Genomic DNA, 16,583 nt, shown 5'->3' on the forward strand with positions numbered 1-16,583 from the left:
CCAGATCCATCTCTTGTGTACACAGAATTAAGCTTGGGTTAATAAAGCCGCCTTAACCAGGTTATTGCTGTGTCTGTTGCTCTCTGTACTGAGTTAAGCCATAACCACAGGTAAGAACGCCATGTAAAAGCTGACTCACTGCACAGGTCTTGAAAATGCTTCTACAATGTGTAACACCAATTTTTGCAATGCTACTTTAATCCTTCATAAAATGTTTACATTCTTCAGTAATTAAGCTATTCCTTTGTCTCTTTTCTCAAAATACTTGTTAACTGCTCACACCAATTAAGAGTTTTGTTTTAAACATTGGAGTTTTTGAAGTCTGGCTGGTTCAGCGGTGAAAAAAAATTGATTACAGATAGGAAGAATTTTCCTCTCTCTGCAAAACCACGAACTGGGGTAAGGGTAAATACAAACATACAAATTAAGAGCAGAAGTCTATTTGGACCATAGAGCCTGCTCCACCATCCAATAAGATTATGACTGATTTGTTTGTGTCGAGTTCCACATTTCCCACCTAAGTCCGATAACCTTTGCTTCCCTTGCCTAACAAGAATCTACCTCCGCCTTAAAAAATATTCAATGACCCCCCCCCCCCCCCCCCGGCTCCCACCGTGTTCTGAGGCAGAGAGTTCCAAAGTCACAGAATCCTCTGAGAGAAACACATTCTCTTCAGTCTTAACATTTCCCATGGAATCTAAGCAGGAATTAGATACAGTTGACCTTAAAAGGCAAGAGGAGGATGACGATTGGTGTGGAAAATAGAAAAATCACAATGGTGCAGTGGTGATGTATTAAGGTGTTGAGTTTCCCTTGGGTCTTCCCCCAACTGTCTGCTGTAACTATGATGCAAAATCAGTTGAGACTCTGACATAATGGGGTAAACGCTAGGGATGTCCACAGATGTTCTATGGGTGGCACAGTAGCACAGTGGTTAGCACTGTTGCTTCACAGCATCAGGGTCCTTGGTTCGATTCCCACTTAGGTCACTGTCTGTGTGGAGTCTGCACGTTCTCCCCATGTCTGCGTGGGTTTCCTCCGGGTGCTCCAGTTTCCTCCCACAAGTCCCGAAAGATGGGCTTGTTAGGTGAATTGGGCATTCTGAATTCTCCCTCAGTGAACCCGAACAAGTACCGTAATGTAGCGACTAGGGGCTTTTCACAGTAGCTTCATTGCATTGTTAATGTAAGCTACTTGTGACACTAATAAAGATTATTATTATTGATCATCATCATGTTTATAGCTGGCGGTCAGGGGAATGCTGACGGAATTTCAACCCCATTGTTCCAGCAAAAGTTTTCTCTTTCCACTAATGATAGAATCGATTGGAGGTGAAAAACAATTCCCTCCAAATCCTTAATAGTAATAACGGAACCCTCCACCTAGAGGAGCAGAAAATCACCCCTACTTATGTTAAAACACACCTAGCCGCAATGATAGAGGGGAGATGGGGGCTAGGAAGTTCCTATTAGACTTGATGAACAGAATGGTCTCTTATGCCATAAATAAATGACACTCTTTCAAATCAACAATTAACATGACTGATGACTCTTTACGAAAGTCTTCTGCTAATCAATTTATGCCTTCTCTTAGTTTTAACATAATGGAACCCCCTCCACCCTCCACCTGGGGGATGGGTGGGAGTTGCAATATCCAATAAGGAATCCAATAAGGAATTCTGAAGAATTTTATTTACCCAGAGAGTGGTGAGAATGAAGTCCCTATCTCAGCAAGTGGTTGAAAAGAATGCTTTCGATGCATTTAAGTGGAATCTAGACAAGAATATGAGGGAGAAGGGAATAGAGGATTACAATGGTTGATTTAGATGAGAAAAGATGAGAGGAGGCTCGAATGGAGCATGGACTAGATATATAAATGCTGCACCATATATCCTGTGTAATCCTATCTATGGAATTCTGAGGGAGGTGCGGTGAGGTCAGGAGAAGCATTATTCTGACACCTGACTTCACAAAAGTTATTTAAAACTCGCTCTTATCTTATTTGGAGCAGACACTATTAGTCTTCTTAAGGGCTAATGATTAGGCGGTGAACACACCAACCATTGGTGCTTCAAAATTGCATTGGTCTTCCATTAACCTCACAGGACTCCAACTTTTTTCAACCAATGAGGCTGTCTGTTTTAAGCACACTACCAAAATGGCAATATCCAGACATTGGCGGAAATAGGGAGGCAAGTAGGAGCTGTCATCTTCATGGCTCTACTGACATAATCCTATCATGCTGAAAGGGGGATTAAAATCAACCCCATCTACCTGTTTAGGAAAATGTCAACACTTCCAGAACTACAGTAGCTGGAAATTCTGTTTTGATCACTTTGCAGAAGTATAACGTTATTTTAACCCCATGCTTCCTCAAGACGTCTATTGAGCTCAGGATTTGTCGACTTTTCCTCTTAACCTGGAATAGAATTTATTAAAACGGTAAGCTGACAGAGGGAGAAATTTGTTGGCATTGTGCCAGGACAGACTTACATAGACAGCCTGGGACTGGCAGAGGTGCCAGGCACCATTTACACAGCCTGCAATTTGTTCTTCAATGGTATCAGTGAGGAATTTCTCCCTCAGTGTTTTTTAAAATTCACTCCAGGGATATGGCGTCATTGGCAATCCCATCATACATTGTCCATCCATATACTTGCCTTGAAAAAGTGGTGGTGAGCCACCTTCTGCAATAGCTGCCAGTCCATTAATGAAGGTGCACCCACAATCCTGTAGTTGTTAATGTTGCAGTTTTGCTATTTGATAGTTTGCCTACTCTGACCTGGCACTGATCCCAACAACGATAACTCATTATCATACACGTGAGGAAGCTAGACTGCCGCAAGCACACAATCTTTTACATTTTCTCCCGGCTGTAATTTTAATGGATAATTTGAGGTTGCTAAGCAACAGATTTCTCAAGCAGATGCTTATAACTTTGGTTTTAGTCTTTTTTCTCTTCACTATTCTTTTCTTTAATGTTTCCCTACCCTCTTGATGTCATTATGAAGCCAAATGTGCCTCCATCTATTGACAACTGCTGCAATAAAAACGGCAAATCGCATTAAATGTTTCCACTCAGTGGCTATTTTCCTAATCGTTCTTGCTGACTTCATTTGTTTTCAAAGTGTATATTGAAGAAGGTATTGTAATCATGTGTTCAAATATTACTGCTCTAAATTACTCTTAGGTGGACCAAACAAATTGGTCTGTCACATGTCACTTTTTTAAAATTGAAATTTTACAACAACCCACTTTTTCCTCCATTCATACAAAAATTTGCAGCATGCTAATTTTCAGGAATCCTGAAGGCCACTTCCAGCCTAAAGTCATTTTTCACCACCAGCCCTTGGTCAGAAATGTGGCCTCTGTTTCACTGCTGCCTGGGCATGTGTGTGGCACGTGTTAGCAACACCCCAGACTAATTAATGTGGCCTGAAGACCAATGTTGATTGGCCTCAGGCACACCTATGCAGCCACTGGGAGACAGACACATTTCTAGACCTTTATAAATGCAGATTTAGGAACTCAGATTGGGGAAAAAATTACTCAGGAGCTGTGACAACAATGTGACAAGAAGTCACAGGCTGTGCAGACTGGAAGATGCATAGATGTAATGATTTTGATCTTTTTAACTGTATATTTTGAGAGAGAGCAACTGGGAAACAGATTTGAATACCGTGGCATTGATCATGAATGTTGGATTTTTTCTGCAAGTGTGTTCTGCGTGCTACATTGAGGGAAGGTCCGTTTCTGATTGTTTTTGCTCAGGAGAAGCATGCTTTTTATTCCTTTCACCATCTCACAATTTACTCCTCCAAGTATCTTCTATATAGAATTCTGTTTTCGTAAGTAGGATCAGTATGGATTACAATTTAGTTTAGACCCTATTGGGTAATGTAGTATTGATTAAGATTAGAATTTTCATCCTTTCTTTCCACTGTGCAGGTGGGCTGCCCTGGAATTTTCTTTTGTGGAGACAGTGAGGTGCTCAATTCTATCACCGTCAATGTCACTCCATAATGAACTAACAAGAGACACAATTCAACTAAATTAAGTTGGATGAGCTCGGTTTTTATACTTGTCTCCTGGCAATATCACACCTCTGATCCTCTATTTCACAGCCTGGGGGAGAGCAGAAAGACTCATGCAAATAAAAAAGTAATATATGTAGTGTGGCGAACACAATTATTCCACTGCTAATTTATTGCAGAATGCACAAAGGTTTCGGTGAAATTCTACATTTTTTATATGTAATTGACAGACAGGGGAACAAATTATCAATGGATAAGATATATGAACAAGACCCAGATCACCCAAGAATAGGCATGTGCTGTGAAACTAGTTTGATATAGAGGAGTGTCTGTCAATCAGCATGGAGGGGCAAAGTTCAAACAAGTTCATACTATATAGGAGCAGAAATCGGCCATTTGGCCCATCGAGTCTGCTCCACCATTCGATCATGGCTGATTTCATCCTAGCCTTAACTCCACCGTCCTTCTCGTTCTCCATAACCCTTTAACCCAATTAAAAATCTGTCTACCTCCTCCTTCAATTTACTCACTGTCCCAGCAACCACCCACTCCGGAGTAGCGAATTCCACAGATTCACAACTCTTTGGGAGAAGTCATTTCTCCTCATCTCTGTTTTAAATTTGCTACCTCTTAACTTGAGATTATGACCTCTTGATCTAGAATGCCCTACAAGAGGAAGCATCCGCTCCATGTCTACTTTATCCATACTTTTATCATCGTACATACTGTCATGATATGCACTCATGCACATAATGAAATACAGACAGGCAGTGACAGACACCCAGTACAGCAAATCAACACACAGGACAGAACACAACCAATCACCAGGCAGAACACTAGAAGGTGGTCTCCCACTATAAAACACATGAGGCATCAACACTCGGCCTCTTTCCACTGGTGACAACTATAGTGACAGTCAGGGTGTATATAACAGTTAGTACCTTCTACACGTGGCTCAGAGATAGTCTGGTCTAGTTAGTTATAGTAAGCACACTTATATTAATAGAGTATCAAACCCCAGCGAACTGTGTGCACTGCTTAACAAGTTCAATAAAGCGTATTGAACTAACATCAAACTTTGGAGTCTACTTTCAAGTACAACTGCATCCAATTGCAGTCCGTGTTACCCCAGGTTGATTAACACGACACATACCTCAATTTGATCTCCTCTACTTCTTCTAAACTCCAGAGAGTATAGGCCTAAAACGTTCGACCTCTCTTCATATGACAAACCCCGAATGTCTGGAATCAACATAGTGAACCTCCTCTGAACTGCCTCCAACACCACTACATTTTTTCTCAAATGAGGGAATGAAAACTATGCGCAATACTCCAGGTGTGGTCTCACAACGCCTCGCGGAATTCAACACAATGGGCGGGATCACTTTGTGGCAAATCTGCATATTAGAGTGAGGCAATAAGCCTAACTATAATGTGCAGATTCCCGAGGTACTTGAGGCTTTGGGATTCAATCCCTTTTCCTCGGGAACATTGGGCGAGTTCTGTTTGGTATTGGAAATGAGACAGTCACACACCTCCTTGTGAAATGTGCTTTTGCAAAGCAGGTCTGGAGTGAGATGCAGTGGTATCTGTCAAGGTTCATCCCGAGCAGCTCAGTAACACAGGACTCTGTGCTCTACGGACTGTTTCCAGGGACACACACCGAGACAAATATCAACTGCTGCTGGAAGGTCATCAACTCGGTGAAAGACCCTCTTTGGTCTGCCCGAAACTTGCTGATCTTCCAGTGCAAAGAATTGTCCTCGACCGAGTGTTGCAGACTGGCACATTCCAAGGTCCAGGACTACGTGCTGAGGGACGCACTCAAGCTTGGGGCAGCTGCCGCCAAGGCGCAATGGGGGAAGACCACTCTGTAAGGTCTTACCACCCAATGTATACCGAGGGTCTTCAATACCACAATGTATGAAAGATACAAAGCAATGTAAATATTTAAGAAAGAACTGTAACTTATAGTAGGATAAGTGTGTAACGTTATCCCAATTGAATCGAAGACAAATGAATGTAACTCAGACGGAAATGTACAGTCAAGGCAATTTGAAATGTTCTGTAAAGTTTATGATTAATTTTATGAATAAAGTATATTTTTTTGAAAAAAAAAAAAAATTGGTCCCCAGAAATGGCACTTGTGGGGGTCTTCAAGGGGATCAGAGACCCCCAGCTGCATACCCTTTAGGCAGAGTGGTGCCCTGGCACTGCAGGTGAACGGGGAGTTCAGGTGAATGGAGCTCTCCATTGTAGCCAACATAACTATGTGCGGCCTCGGCCTTGCGTTCCCCATTCAGGCCCCTTAATCAACATGAGACGTGATAAACAACCATGTGTTTCTCGGCACTGCGAGTGCTAAACGCGCTCGATGTACCCTTTTGGGAAGATCGCACCCATAGAATTCCTACATTGCAGAAAGTGGCCATTCAGCCCATGGAGTCTGCACCATCCCTCTGAAAGAGCACCCTACCTAGGCTCACTCCCCCGCCCTATCCCCATAACACCACCTAATCTACACACCTTTGGACACTAAGGGGAAATTTAGCGTAGCCAATCCACCAAAGCTGCACATCCTTGGACTGTGGGAGGAAACCGGAGAAGCCGAAGGAAACCCACACAGAGTATGCAAACTCCACACAGTCACCCAGGTGCTAGGCGTGGTGAGGCAGCAGTGCTAACCACTGTGCTACTCTGCAGCCCCTAAAGCTTTGATGAAGTCTTATCCAGACTCCGTTCTCTCTCACACAGATACTGTAAGACCTAAGGTTGTCCAGCATTTTCGATTTGTTAGTACTCTTTGGGGGGGGTTTAAACTAATTCAGCAGGGGCATGGGAACCTGGATTGTAGTTTTGGGGTGCGAGAGATTGAGAGTAGAGAGGTCAGGAGCACAGATTTGACTTCGCAGGAGGGCGGTAGTGTTCAGGTAGGTGGTTTGAAGTGTGTCTACTTCAATGCCAGGAGTATACGAAATAAGGTAGGGGAACTGCAGCATGGGTTGGTACCTGGGACTTCGATGTTGTGGCCATTTCAGAGACATGGATAGAGCAGGGACAGGAATGGTTGTTGCAGGTTCTGGGGTTTAGGTGCTTTAGTAAAGTCAGAGAAGGGGGCAAAAGAGGGGGAGGTGTGGCGCTGCTAGTCAAGGACAGTATTACGGTGGCAGAAAGGGTGCAAGATGGGGACTCTTCTTCCGAGGTAGTATGGGCTGAGGTTAGAAACAGGAAAGGAGAGGTCACCCTGCTGGGAGTTTTTTATAGGCCACCTAATAGTTCTAGAGATGTAGAGGAAAGGATGGCGAAGATGATTCTGGAAAGAGCGAAAGTAACAGGGTAGTTGTTATGGGAGACTTAACTTTCCTAATATTGACTGGAAAAGATATAGTTCGAGTACATTGGATGGGTCGTTCTTTGTACAATGTGTGCAGGAGGGTTTTCTGACACAATATGTTGACAGGCCAACAAGAGGTGAGGCCACTTGGATTTGGTTTTGGGTAATGAACCAGGCCAGGTGTTAGATCTGGAGGTAAGTGAACACTTTGGAGACAGTGACCACAATTCGGTGACCTTTACATTAGTGATGGAAAGGGATAAGTATACCCCGCAGGGCAAGAGTTATAGCTGGGGGAAAGGGCAATTATGATGCCATTAGACATGACTTAGGATGTGTAGGTTGGAGAAGTAGGCTGCAAGGGTTGGGCACACTGGATATGTGGAGCTTGTTCAAGGAACAGCTATTGCGTGTTCTTGATCAGTACGTAACAGTCAGACAGGGAGGAAAGGGTAGAGCGAGGGAACCGTGGTTTACCAAAGAAGTGGAATCTCTTGTTAAGAGGAAAAAGGAGGCCTATGTGAAGATGAGGCGTGAAGTTTCAGTTGGGGCGCTTGATAGTTACAGGGAAGCGAGGAAGGATCTAAAGAGAGAGCTGAGACGAGCAAGGAGGGGACATGAGAAGTCTTTGGCAGGTAGGATCAAGGAAAACCCAAAAGCTTTCTATAGGTATGTCAGGAATAAAAGAATGACTAGGGTAAGAGTAGGGCCAGTCAAGGACAGTGGTGGGAAGTTGTGTTTGGAGGCTGAGGAGATAAGCGAGATACTAAATGAATACTTTTTGTCAGTATTCACTCAGGAAAAAGATAATATTGTGGAGGAGAATGCTGAGACCCAGGCTATTAGAATAGATGGCATTGAGGTGAGTAGGGAAGAAGTGTTGGCAATTCTGGACAAGGTGAAAATAGATAAGTCCCCGGGGCCCGATGGGATTTATCCTAGGATTCTCTGGGAAGCCAGGGAAGAGATTGCTGAGCCTTTGGCTTTGATTTTTAGGTCATCATTGGCTACAGGAATAGTGCCAGAGGACTGGAGGATAGCAAATGTGGTCCCTTTGTTCAAGAAGGGGAGTAGAGATAACCCCGGTAACTATAGGCCGGTGAGCCTAACATCTGTGGTGGGTAAAGTCTTGGAGAGGATTATAAAGATACGATTTATAATCATCTAGATAGGAATAATATGATTAGGGATAGTCAGCATGGTTTTGTGAAGGGTAGGTCATGCCTCACAAACCTTATCGAGTTCTTTGAGAAGGTGACTGAACAGGTGGACGAGGGTAAAGCAGTTGATGTGGTGTATATGGATTTCAGTAAGGCATTTGATAAGGTTCCCCACGGTCGGCTATTGCAGAAAATACGGAGGCTGGGGATTGAGGGTGATTTAGAGATGTGGATCAGAAATTGGCTAGTTGAAAGAAGACAGAGAGTGGTGGTTGATGGGAAATGTTCAGAATGGAGTTCAGTTATGAGTGGCGTACCACAAGGATCTGTTCTGGGGCCGTTGCTGTTTGTCATTTTATAAATGACCTAGAGGAGGGAGCAGAAGGATGGGTAAGTAAATTTGCAGACGACACTAAAGTCGGTGGAGTTGTAGACAGTGCGGAAGGATGTTGCAGGTTACAGAGGGACATAGATAAGCTGCAGAGCTGGGCTGAGAGGTGGCAAATGGAGTTTAATGTGGAGAAGTGTGAGGTGATTCACTTTGGAAAGAATAACAGGAATGCGGAATATTTGGCTAATGGTAAAATTCTTGGTAGTGTGGATGAGCAGAGGGATCTCGGTGTCCATGTACATAGATCCCTGAAAGTTGCCACCCAGGTTGATAGGGTTGTGAAGAAGGCCTATGGTGTGATGGCCTTTATTGGTAGAGGGATTGAGTTCCGGAGCCATGAGGTCATGTTGCAGTGTACAAAACTCTAGTACGGCCGCATTTGGAGTATTGCGTACAGTTCTGGTCGCCTCATTATAGGAAGGACGTGGAAGCTTTGGAACGGGTGCAGAGGAGATTTACCAGGATGTTGCCTGGTATGGAGGGAAAATCTTATGAGGAAAGGCTGATGGACTTGAGGTTGTTTTCGTTAGAGAGAAGAAGGTTAAGAGGTGACCTAATAGAGGCATACAAAATGATCAGAGGGTTAGATAGGGTGGACAGCGAGAGCCTTCTCCCGCGGATGGAGGTGGCTATCACGAGGGGACATAGCCTTAAATTGAGGGGTAATAGATATAGGACAGAGGTCAGAGGTGGGTTTTTTACGCAAAGAGTGGCGAGGCCGTGGAATGCCCTACCTGCAACAGTAGTGAACTCGCCAACATTGAGGGCATTTAAAAGTTTATTGGATAAGCATATGGATGATAAGGGCATAGTGTAGGTTAGATGGCCTTTAGGTTTTTTTTCCATGTCGGTGCAACATTGAGGGCCGAAGGGCCTGTACTGCGCTGTATCGTTCTATTCTTATTGTTTCAGATTCCAGCATCCACAGTAATCTGCTTTTATTCCAGTTGCATTTCTGATTAAGCATTTATGAACCATCCCGCACTGATTCTGTGGACCTATTGACCATGACAAGGTATTTTTTCCAGCAAGGTTAACTACGATTCCCTTCATCTCTCAGTTTTTTTAATATCAGAGGTGGATTCAATGCACTAGTTTTCAGGGTAGAATATCTGCAAATATCCTTTCCAGATTACTCTCTGTGCCAATGAACCATTTGGAGGGCTGCTGAATGACTGATGTACCATCCTTAGTCCTTGTATAGGATGAACAGAAGTGCTACATGTAACTTTTGGCTTTTTAACCTGGGAAAGAAGTATCATGAACCGTGGCCCATGCTGGAAAGTGCAGACAAGAAAGCCCACTGACAGCATAACATTTTACTGGAGGTTCGCCTTGGTTAAATAACCAGCGACCCTATTGAGAATTGGAATTCCATTTTTCAGTTATAAATAAAAATCCGGTACCAGTTAAGGCGACTACGAAGGTGTTGGGATGATCCCCCCTGTCCTTTAGGGAAGCAAAGCTGCCAACCTTACCATTTTCTCTCTCACCATTTTAAAATGTCTTTTCATAACATACCCACGCCTTGATTTTCTTAAATCTCTCACCAATGCTCAGTTTCCATTTCTGCTCCTTTGTGAAGTGCCTGAGGATATTTCTGTACATTAAAGTCTCAATATATAAAAGCAAGTCTGTTGTTCCTGTCATAATTTTAATTGCCATTTTTAGTCCATTTATTTTTTTGTAAAGAAAAATCAGTCAGCTCCTGCTTGGCTGAATTTAGCTTAATCATTCAAGTGCTAAAGACTACATGCCATATACTCACTGCTGTACCATTTCAATCATAATTTATAACCGAGTTTGATTGTACCAAGCTGTATTACTATATATTGTAATTTATCCTGCTCGGTTTCATTAGAAACACTATTTAATATACTAGCTTCTTTGTGGAAGCAGCTGCTTCTAATTTATCTTAATTGAACACTCAAATACATTTAGGCTACTCTACATCCTGACACTGCAATTAACTTTCTGTAACCTTGATGCATAAATTAACATAGGGGTACCTTTAACCTCAGAGTTGATTCCTTCTCAACTATTTTGTCATATTTCCAAGATCTTCTTATTCTCCCTTTTCAGTGTTACCCTTTTCCAGCACATCTCTCCCTTCATTGTTTTGCTTTGCACTTCACACCTTTTCTATCCCCTTTGTTTATTTTTCATGAACCTGCTTTAAGTCACACTTTGCTTTGTATAAAGCTGGCAGGTTGAACACGAATGCATAGCTCAGGCTACAGTGTGTAGCTGGAATGCCTGCCAACTTGCAAAGTTAGAGTTTGGGGTATTTCAGTCAGTAATTCGCAGAACCCAAATATTTTACCAAGTCTACTGTATCACCAACAATATTAAAACAATTAATAAACGCATGGCACACAGAAACTAAAACTGCTGAATTATTGCTTGCAAGGGTACTTTTGATGGCAATAAGCTGCACACGCAGTTGCACTCATTTTTGATTTTGCGACTCTCTTTTAGTCCAGACTGACACAGAGAGAAGAAGGGTCTTTTAAGACTCTTGACCTCTAAGTGGGCATCTGTTGAAACAGAGTGAAAATATGTATAGCTGGCTGGTGCTGATCAACCACATGAATGTAAGAACTAGGGACAAGACAGACAATTAGCCACTTGAGTCCACTCTGCCATTCAATACAATCATGGCTCATCTCGCGACCTCAACTCCACTTTTCTGCTCGTTCTTCATAACCACTCAGACCTTGGAAGTGAAAGGAACTCTCTCTCTCTCATTGCTGAAGAAAAGAACTGCTTTATTGCTCTAAAACCAGTGAGTGCCTGACACGTCTTTGCTGGAAACTTGAAATGATCCTGAATCGACAGAAACAGTCGACAATCTTGCCAGAAGCCTCTAGACCCTTGAAGGAAGAGATGCTGTGCTTTCTCCCTCTCTCTGCTGCCAGTTGCATGCTGTCTCTGTGAGTCTGCAGTGAAGATACAAGTCTAGAAGGCAGACGTGCCAAAATGAAAGCTGAGCTCGAAGTCATCATCGTGCATCAAAGATCCTTTATCCTTATTTTTATTAATAATTCCTCTACCTCTCAACCACATATAACAGAGAGAGAGAGAGAGAGAGCGAGCGAGGGTAGTTAGAAAGGAGGGGGTTAGGAAGGGGTATCAGTTAATCAGTTGTATTTTTTTGCCCACTTAATCATAATACTGTACATAATAAAAAGTTACTTGTTTAAATGACAAACCTGGTGACTGCAGTTTATTGGACTCAGCCAAGGACTTTGGATGTTTTAAATGACATCTAATTTTACTTGTGTTGCGGCTCCGGGTCAAGTGACGCTGGAATTGACTGCGTACTAGCCCAGGGTGTCGTGACATCAATTAATAATGAATTTTATTAGCTTAAAAAAGAATACACATGACACGAAGGACTTATAATGTACTACAACAATACACTTAACTACACTGATGGCTATACATACACAGTATTACATAAAAGTTCCTTTGTTCCCAACTACCTTCGTTTCCTGAACTCCTAGAGGTCCCTTTTTTATCAAATAACATTCAATGTTATATAACTCTATGGGCTAAATCCAGTCAATAATTACGGTAACCCGGTTATTTGTCCACGTTTGGGAAAACCGTCTTCAGTCTCAGTGAAGACAAGGAGTTGGATTCTCCGCCGCGCCGCGCCCCATTTCTCTTTCACGCCGCCGGCGGGATGCTCCGTTATGCCGGCTGGTCAATGGGGAGGTTGTGGGGAGGTCCCTCGCTGTCGGGAAACCCCTGGGCTGTCGGCAAAACGGAGCATCCCGCAGGCGGAGAATCCAGCCCATTATCCTCTTAGTTCGCATTTTGGGATTTTAAACAGCCACCTTTTGCAATATTTTGTTTTTGGGGGTGTTATGGGCCAGGTCATCTGCCATTTCTGCTAACCTCGCAGTTTTAACACTTTGCTCTTCCACATGATTTCTCACTACATCAGGAATTGAATTTTTAAATTCCTCCAAAGGTATAATGGCCGGAATTCTCTGACCACCCGCCGGGTCAGAGAATCGCCGGCGCCGGGATACCATTCTCCGATGCGTGGCAAAACAGGCACCCGTGCATGGCTCCCGGCCGCTCGGAGAATCGGCGAAAACGGATGCAGCAGCGATTCTCCGCTGGAGCAGGGATTCATCCGGGCCGGATGTCACACAGGTGGCTTTCTGACATGGTATAAAGCAGCGTTAGCTAGTCGTGCTGGCTGACGCTGTGGGAGGAAGTGGGTGACGGTGTGGAGCGGGCTGCGAGGTGGGGGGTGGTTGACGACGTTGGGGGGTGGGAAGCCCAGGAGGGGGAGCGGCACGGCCGTGTCTGCGGACGGTGTGGGGGAGGATGCTGGGGTTGGGGGCCCACACATCCAGGGGTGGGGGTAGTGGAGGCACACATCCAGGGGTGTTGAGGGGGGCCTACACATCCGGAGGTGTTGGGGGGGGGGGTTTGCCCACACATCCGGGGGTGGGGGTGGGGCTGAAGCGGTGGGGGCGACAAAGGCTGCTGGCGGCCACGGCCCGCCGTGGCAGGGCGGATCCAACAGCCAGACCCCATGATGGCGGACACGCGGCTGTCCACCCAACCCGTTCGCTTCACGGCGCAGGCGGCCCGGCCATCCTGATGTGTGCCAGACAACCGCACCCCCCCCCACCACCAAACTGGCGGCACCCACCAGCGGGTATGTCCAGGGCAGCACACACGGGAGCCCCCCAGTGCGGGCACAGCCACCAGATGGTGGCCCTGGCAGTGGAGACGGGCCGATAGGTCTCAGGGCACCGAGGGGGCAGGGGTGTGGCGTATGCTGGCAACTGGGCCGGCCATGTAGCCCATGGCACCTGGTTGTGGAGCGTTGTATGCTAATGCTGAAACCCTGTTTACTACCACCCCCTACAGATAGTACAATGTTTAGCCATCTTCCAGTGTTGTTGGCCGCCGCTGCCGACATGCATGAGGCCCAATGGGAGCTGGAGTACGGGCGTGACAGAGAGATTTGCGGAGCCTGTTGTACAGTAGCGGGCTGCAGTGGGGCACATGCAAGCCACCCAGGCTGCCGGGCCACACGCCCGAGAGGCGCAGGAGGAGCACCACGCCGTGCGGGAGCCACAACAGGAGGATGATGAGGAGGAGGAGGGTGTGCCACGGTCACGGAAGCATCCGATGCGACAACATATGTACCGGCCCTGCATATCATTCGAGGGCCTCCCGGGCAGGGCATGCAGGAGGAGACTCCAGCTGAGTTGGGAGACCGTTGCCCACATCTGCCACCTGATGACACACCTGGCACCACATGGGACTGGGGGTGGTCTGTCAAGGTGAAGGTCGCCCTCAACCTCTTCGTGACGGGGTCGTTCCAGTCACCGAGTGGGGACCTGTCCGGCATTTCCCAGCCATCGGTGCTCAGGTGCATCCGGGCTGTCACCAATGCATTGTACGGACATCACAGACCGGTACATACAGTTCCCTGTGGACCGCGCCCACCAGGATGCCCGCGCAGCGAGTTTTGCTGCTTTGTCCGGATACCCATGGTGCAGGGGGTGATTGTTGGAGTGCACATCGCCATGCGGCCCACCTTCGGAGGAAAGGGTCATGTGCCTGTACATGAAGGGTTGTTAAGGGAGAGGCGTTTTCAGAACCCCAAAATGTATCATGGAGTTCAACCAACCTCTCCCTTTAATGGATTGTTGCTTTTGAAGCACACGGCTTGTTCTCCAGGTGTGGTATTACAATTATGGACACGTGGGTTTTTAAACACAAAACCATGTTTATTCCATGAATTCAACTTAACCTTTTAAATAAACATTGGATCACTCAACACCACTTACTTCAAAGATAACCCCGAAAATAATACAACACTAAATAATCCTTCAGTTGTTCCTTTAAACATCCAAGAGACTTAATACCTTTAACAACAGAAACACATCAGGTTAAAGACATTACTATTATGAGTTTAAATCACCCAAATGATTCAGTCTTTTATGGCAGAGATCACAACAGGCCCAGCTCACTGCAAACACAGACACATCCAAGCTCTTTTTCTCAAAACTGAAACCAAAAGCAGAAGTGAGCTCAGCTCAGCTCGCCCCACCCTCTGACATCACTTCAGTAATATGAGCAGCGCCATTTCTTAAAGGTACATTGCTTAAACATCCATTTCTTAAAGGTACTCTCACATGACAGGGTACATATTCAATGAACATGTCGGTGGTCTTTGACCAGAGGATGACGATCCTGCACGTCCACGCCAGGTACCCTGGCAGTGTGCATGACTCCTTTATACTCTCCCAATCGTTCATCCCCGCCATGTTTCAGGGACCCCCCCCCCGCCTGCGGGGCTGGTTGCTGGGCGACAGGGGTTGTCCGTTGCGGTCGTGGCTCATTACACCTATCCGGAGGCCAGCCCCCCCGCCTGCGGGGCTGGTTGCTGGGCGACAGGGGTTGTCCGTTGCGGTCGTGGCTCATTACACCTATCCGGAGGCCACAGACCGACGCGGAGCGCCGCTACAATGATGCCCATGCAGCGACCAGGAGTGTGGTCGAGAGGTGCTTTGTGCTGCTGAAGATGCGCTTCAGGTGCCTGGACCGCGCTGGGGGGGGGGGCCCTCCAGTACCCGTCGGAGAGGGTCGGCCGTATCGTCGTGGTCTACTGCGTCCTGTACAACATAGCCTAGCAGAGGGGCAATGTGCTGGAGGAGGAGGAGGAGGACGGTCAGGATGAGGAGAACTCTTCTCCAGATGAGGGCGATGGCGACGTGGAAGCAGATGCACAGAACACGGGGGGATGGACGGCAACAGGAGGCTGCCCAGCGCCACCGTCTGGGCCAGCAGGCATGGTGTCGCTGGTAGCTGCACATTTCGGCGACCACAGTGGGGGTCAGCAGTGATTGGCATGGGCACAGACAGCAGAGTTCGGGACCTCCCCCACCACCGACTGCCCTCACCTCCCCCACCACTGACCACCCTCACCTCCCCCACCACTGACCACCTTCACCTCCCCCACCACCACATCACCCGCATGCATACGGCCCCTCCATGACACATGCACCTGCGGCACAATGGGATGGGGGCAAACGGTCGATGGTGTAAGCAGGTCTGATGCAAGGAATGGAGGATGATGACAGCCCGCCATGTGATAGGCTCCGATCCATACATCGTTCGACAATGTCTGACTCATGGCCACATCAAGACCTTCCACCTGGGTGGACCCTGCACGCAGCCCAGACACTGCATCCCATGGCCCTGGCGTATGGCTGGGGGCGGGTTGGTTTGGGAGAACCATGGGGTGGGGTGGGCGTGGGGCCGCACGTCGCACGCACTGGAGCTCAACTTCTATCGCAGCACCCCTCACCAACACTGGCACACAGTCCCGCCCGCATCGGGCAGAGTACAGAGGCAGCTCACATAGGTGTGGAATGTGTTTAATAACAGACGTCCTGTACATGTGCCCTAGCCCATCTAACTATTCTGTGCCTGCACCCGTGCCAACTTACTCATCAGTGTCTATCTTTCTGGCCTTACGGGCTCTATGACTACATCTCGGTGTTCCCCAGACGGTACAGCAGAACTGGAGGTGGCCTCCTGTGATTCCTGCCCTACATTAGGGTCCCCTTTAGTGGCCGTTTCCTGGGGCGGCCCGGCCTGGATGGGCCAGGCTGCACCTCGGGC

This window comes from Scyliorhinus canicula, chromosome 7, assembly GCF_902713615.1.
Source record: "Scyliorhinus canicula chromosome 7, sScyCan1.1, whole genome shotgun sequence".
Lineage (NCBI taxonomy): Eukaryota > Metazoa > Chordata > Chondrichthyes > Carcharhiniformes > Scyliorhinidae > Scyliorhinus > Scyliorhinus canicula.